The sequence below is a fragment of the Simochromis diagramma genome, unplaced genomic scaffold (genome assembly GCF_900408965.1).
Source record: "Simochromis diagramma unplaced genomic scaffold, fSimDia1.1 OVJJ01000165.1, whole genome shotgun sequence".
NCBI classification, from domain to species: Eukaryota; Metazoa; Chordata; class Actinopteri; order Cichliformes; family Cichlidae; genus Simochromis; species Simochromis diagramma.
The window spans coordinates 2,913,576-2,919,444 of NW_024387467.1; the positions used below are offsets into that span (position 1 = coordinate 2,913,576).

At 39.4% G+C, this 5,869-nt stretch overlaps 1 long non-coding RNA gene across 1 annotated transcript; it reads right to left on the minus strand.

Annotated features, from left to right (window-relative positions):
* Nucleotides 1–945: 945 nt before the first annotated feature.
* Nucleotides 946–1,811, minus strand: LOC120723423. The gene is made up of 2 exons (XR_005693740.1): nt 1,306–1,811; nt 946–1,017 (listed from the first exon to the last, which is right to left on the minus strand). It is a non-coding gene; the product is annotated as an uncharacterized LOC120723423 (long non-coding RNA).
* Between the last annotated feature and the right edge of the window lie 4,058 nt (nt 1,812–5,869).

Genomic DNA, 5,869 nt, shown 5'->3' on the forward strand with positions numbered 1-5,869 from the left:
CTGGTGTTTACTGGGCAGAGAGAAACACAGAAGAGGCAGACTCTTGCCAGATGAAGCAATGGAGGCTTTAAGGAAAGAAATGAAAATGATATTAATGGTATGGTTTAGTGTGTCAATATATATAGGCCACAAATAGATAAAGATGGACTTTTCTCAACCTAGAATTTTGAGCATAACAGCAAAACCATAGATTAACATAATTGGGAAAAAACAAGCCAAAGTTTGGCTTAAAATTTTACAGCTTGACCTCGCACTTGTCCCGATCCTGAGAAGAAGCTCAAAGGACAGTTAATCACCTGATGAAGACCAACAGAACATCGTGGACTGGAGAAGAATTTACAAGCAGCCAAAAGACAGTGCAATTGAACCGTTAACACTGAAACCAAACCGACGGGACCAGCAGCATGGAAAGAACTACGAGATGGAAACATGCACTGTGAATTACAGGCTGGACAGTTGAACGGGGGGAAAGCACTGGACACTGATTGTCAGATTTGCCATGCTTGGAGTAATCTTGAAAGAGATGACTGAAAGGATCAACAGAGAAGAAGAAACCACGTGATGAAAAATGCACGGCGGACTGCAGGCTGGCTGGGACTTAATCCCGAAGGAAAATACTGAAGAGAAACGGAGAAGAAACGGACTGTGTTTGCTGGAGAATTCAAGACAACAAAAGGACACTGAGACACTGAGGACAGGGACCAGTGAGAGGTGAAGCCCGACGAGTTTGACTACAAGAATACAGGGTATAATTGGATTGAAATGAAAGCCTGAACTCATGATGGTGTTTAGAGATGTCCACCAGAAAACTAAAGAGGTAAACAAAAATAAGGTAAAATGAAGAAAGAAAGTAACTGACAATTACATGAATGAATGGAAAACACACATACACAAAGTGTTATATGTGAAACTATTTCTGGAAAAAATTAGAAGTGAGATAGTTTGGAATTAAGAAATCAGTGAAACAATGCATGAATTAAACCTGATTATAACATACAGAGGCAATGAAGAAAGCAGCTTACACAGCTACAGGGTGGCTGTAGCTCAGGTGGTAGAGCAGGTCATCTACTGATCGGAAGGTTGGTGGTTCGATTCCTGGCTTCCCCTAGTCTGCATGCCAAATATCCTTGGGCAAGATACTAACCCGAAATTGCTCTCCGATGCATTCATCGGAGTATGAATGTGTGTGAATGTCAGTTAAAAAGCACCAAGGAAAAATGTGCTTGGGTGAATGCACAAGTTGTGTAAAGCGCTTTGAGTACTCAGAAGAGTAGAAAAGTGCTATACAAGAACCAGTCCATTTACCATACACTCACTGAACATTAACAAAATACATAGGAAAGGCAATGAAGACCTGCTTACACTTATACACATGACATAAGCTGGTATTTCTGACCAGAGAGAGGGAAACTGGTAGTTTAAGTACTCATGATAATAATAAAATGTCTCAGTTGTGTTTCTTCAGGTGCAAAACAGACCTGGATCGATTCTCCACATGCAGCGGTCGGGAGAAAGTTATAGGTCAACATGATTGGATATGTTAAGGCAAGTTTCTGGTTGAATTGTTCACAGCGCCATGTCTCCATAAACCTGACAAGTGGGCCCTAACTTCTGGCTGAGGACCAGGAATGCTGTTAATAAGGTGGGAACTTAACGTTTGGGTTAGCAAATTTGGGAAAGAAAACTGACGGCTTAAGTGGAGAAATGTGCAGGAGTCTGAAACACTGCAAAAGCAACATATGCAAAATCACATACACAAGCAGAAAATGCATTAACCTTACAAGGACAAGCTCATAAAGATTAATGCATAGACATTGATTAAACCTGACTAAGAACACCAACATACGCAATAGAGAACAGCTTGCTGTTTGTATGAGTGATAGAATGGTGTGAATGTTTAATAAAATACATTTGAGTATGTTGAATCTCGGCATGTTAGAGTGCATAAAGGGGGGTGATTGTTGTGTGCAAATTGTGTGGTTTTAACAAGACTTTCGGTGTATTGAGGAGGTGAAATTATGTGAGTTGACCTGGGAGTGTCAGGATTGCTGTTGCAATATTTGTGTGTTTAAGGTTGTTGAGGTTGTGGTGATGGGTTGATTCTGTCAGCTAGGTTGGGGTTGTTGTTGTTTTTGTTTTTAATAGAGGGAGTTTTAGGAAACATGGACATGTCTGAGAGGGGCCCATTATTTTTGTAACAGTGCACTTAGAGAAAACCTGTCAGGTGATTTTGTTTTGTGTTTTCATGAGCTAATAATCAGCTCTCTTTTTCACATTTTTGTTCTAAGCAGGCCTGCAACAGTGAATAACAGCGCTTACAAATTCTCGGGAAGAGCAAATATAAGGTGGGCTTTCCAGATTACAACTGGCCAAGGAGAAAGCTACCTGTGGGGGTCTGATCAGGTCGTAAGTCCCTGTCTAAAAGGATTGTAGCAATTCAATCCAGTCCAAAACATAAGGAGCTATTTTCCTATGGAAAATAAAAATGAATGAGCTCATTTTGCTGAGGGTGGAGAATCTGATCACTTGCGCGGGAGGCTCCACTATTAGCAAAATAGGGTGTGACTGTATGTGAGTGAAGGTGTGACTGGATGAAGGAGGGGATGGATAAATGTGGACAAACAATTTGCGTTTACCAGAGAAAGTTTCTGTTTTATTGAGTGGGGTTATATTATGGGATTATAGTATATTGTTGGGAGAATGCCAAATGTTAAAGGGGGTAGGTGTCAAAATAAAGGAAATGTGTCAAAATAAAGGGGGAATTTAGGGTTTAATAATTTAGGATCATTGTATGACTTTTGGGTTTTTGGTCATTTGGATATGGTAAAACAGAAACTGTTATTTTTATCTTAAGGTTAAAGGAGTAAAGTGAACTGAATCCTGTTTATTAGATACAATGCCAGTGGTTTTAAAGCTGTATACAAATCTTAGAGGGAAATTGTGGGACACGTTGACAAAAAGATATGCTTTGGGGAAAATGAGTGAGGGTTGAAGAAGAACAGGTTTGATGTCTTTTTTGATTTCTAGAAGTAGTGGTTATAATGTAGGCTTACACATACAGATATTACATGGCTTTATTTTTAGGATAAAGGGGAGAGCTTATAAATAGAAATGATTTTTATGCATATTGCATTTTGTGCCTTTAAAGGAGTTGTGGCTCAATTCGTCTCTTTGGCTAGCGCTATGATTGGCCAATCTACTGTGAGGATGATATGAGTTATTGAGGGATTGCACACGCTTACAGACACAGAGTCCAGAAACACACATGAGAGTATTGATTCCAGGCAAAAGGCCTCAAATTCGTTTAGCTTTTAACTGAACTTAAAGACGGACCAAAAGAGGAAGGAAAGCATATATTTTGGTTACGTCTGGTGAGCTGGGATTGGAGGGTATTTTTACATTGGAAGGAGCAAAATGGAATAAAAAGAGTTATATCAAAAACAGGTTATAACATAGGAAATGTGAGGTTAAAGTGAAGTTAGTGTTAACACAAAGGAGTTGTTTCTAGGCAGCAAATTCAAATTCAAATTTTATTTGTCACGTACACAGTCATACACAGTACGATATGCAGTGAAATGCTTGGACAACTGCTCGTGACCTAAAGAAAACAAAAAAGGAAAAGGCTATGAATAAGATAGGAAATAAATATGAAAAATTAAAAAGGGAAATAAATATGAAAAATTAAAAAGGGTAAATTTTACTAGGAAGGAATAAAATATAAATTAAGGTTAAAAAGGAAATAACTGTACAACACAAATTAGAATGAAGGGTAAATTTAACTGGGAAAGAATAAGATAAAATATATAAATTAAAGTTGAAAATAAAAATAACTGTACAACAAAATACACAATATAGAACTATATAAGAATGTATGAAGAAATATAAATAAATATATACACAATAACAGCAGCGTGATTTAAGTAATGAAGTGAAAACAATGTCCAGAATGTCCAGTGTGTGTAAGAACTGTATGTGTGGGTCAGGACTGTGTGGTGGTGTGATTGAGAGACCGTATCGCCTGCGGGAAGAAGCTCCTCCTCAGTCTCTCTGTGTTGGTCTTCAGGGAGCGGAATCGCTTTCCTGACCTCAACAGAGAGAACAGTCTGTTGTTGGGATGGCTGAGGTCCTTCACGATCTTCCTGGCCTTGGTCCAGCACCGCCTGCTGTAGATTGAGTGCAGGTCAGGGAGCTCGGAGCGGATGGTGCGCTCAGCTGATCGCACAACCCTCTGTAGAGCTCGTTTGTCCTGCATGGTGCTGTTTCCGAACCAGGTTAAGATGTTTCCCGCCAAGATGCTCTCTATGGTGCACGAGTAAAAGTTCCTGAGCACCTTGGAGGGCAGTTGGAAGTCTCTCAAGCGTCTGAGGTGGTAGAGACGCTGACAGGCCTTTTTCACCACGGTGTTGATGTGACAGGACCATGACAGGTCCTGCGTGATGTGAACTCCGAGGTATTTGAAGCTGTCCACTCTCTCCACAGGGCACTCGTTGATGACGGGGGTCTGGTAGTTCCTCTCCTGCTTAGTGCTGAAGTCCACTATCAGCTCCTTTGTCTTACTGACATTTAGCTGTGATGAAATTTATGCAGGAGTAATTGCTTATATGCTTAAACTCAATTGATTAAAGTGGAAATGGGGTTTTGTTTCCTTTGCAGAAGATCTCTGGACCACAAGAGGGCTTCTTTTTATTTAATTTTGTTTTAAAGCTTTACTTTTGATTTTTGATTTATATTTTGAACAGTGCACTGATTTTTGTTTGTGAATCTTTTCTTTAAGCAGATCTGCACATCGGAAATTACAAGCATTACACGTCGGCGAGAAAATTGTTGCAAGTGAGTTTCTCCACATTAAAATGGGCTCTGGAGAAAGCCACTTATTGGGACAATTAAGAAATGAGAGTCCCTGCCTGAGAAGGATTCAGCGAGGTAATCCGATCTAAAGTTCTTGTTTCTCTTTTTGAAATGACGTCATTTTGCTGAGGGCGGAAATCTAAATGCGGCGATGGTTTCCACTATCAGCAAAGAAGGAATGGATGAAAGACTGGAAATAAAACAAACGGACTGACTGGTAAAAGCTGACAAGACTTGACCACGACTCAAGGTTAACCTCCACCTAGATAGGATAAAAGGGTGGATGAATTTGTGTGTGTTTCTTTCTACAGGAGCAGAAAGATGACAGCGACATCTGAGGTTGCATGACAATTTAACTTTTAAATGCTACTTTCTGTGTTTGTGAAAGTGTGTACACACCTGCGCAGCGTTAACATTTGCATTTTCTTCTCTACAGCATTACAGTTCTTAATGTGCTTTGAATATGTGATTTATAACTGGACAAGTAGTTAATGTTTTCTAATATTGTTTTCCTACTACAGGATTTCTGGGCTTATGTGTGAAGAAACTGTGTTTATAGGTTATGAGTTGGTGATGCTATTACACTGTGGGAGACACATCCTGTCTTGAAAACAGTGTGATTCTTTTTACAGGAAATGTTTTTACAGGACCTCTGCAAGGTGGAGGGCTGACGCCTAACCCGAGATGGTCAAATGTGGTTTGCTAATGTTTGTTTTTCTTTTGTTAAGAGTGCATGTGGAGGATTCAGTAGAAAACAGACAAGGGACATGAGAAAACAAATAAGAGATGCAGTTTCTATGGAACAGTTTAATATGGCGCTTATAGGGATAAAGCAAGTGGAGTGACATTGCTTAAGGGAAGTCACTGATTAAATTCGGGATAAAATAAATTGCGGCAATAATAGTGATGTAATGATTTGGGAAATCCTGAACATGATACTTGTCTGTTGTGCTGAATACTTTATCGCTTTCATGATCTATAGTTGGGTGTAAATAAGATGTTTGATTTAGCAGATTTGTTT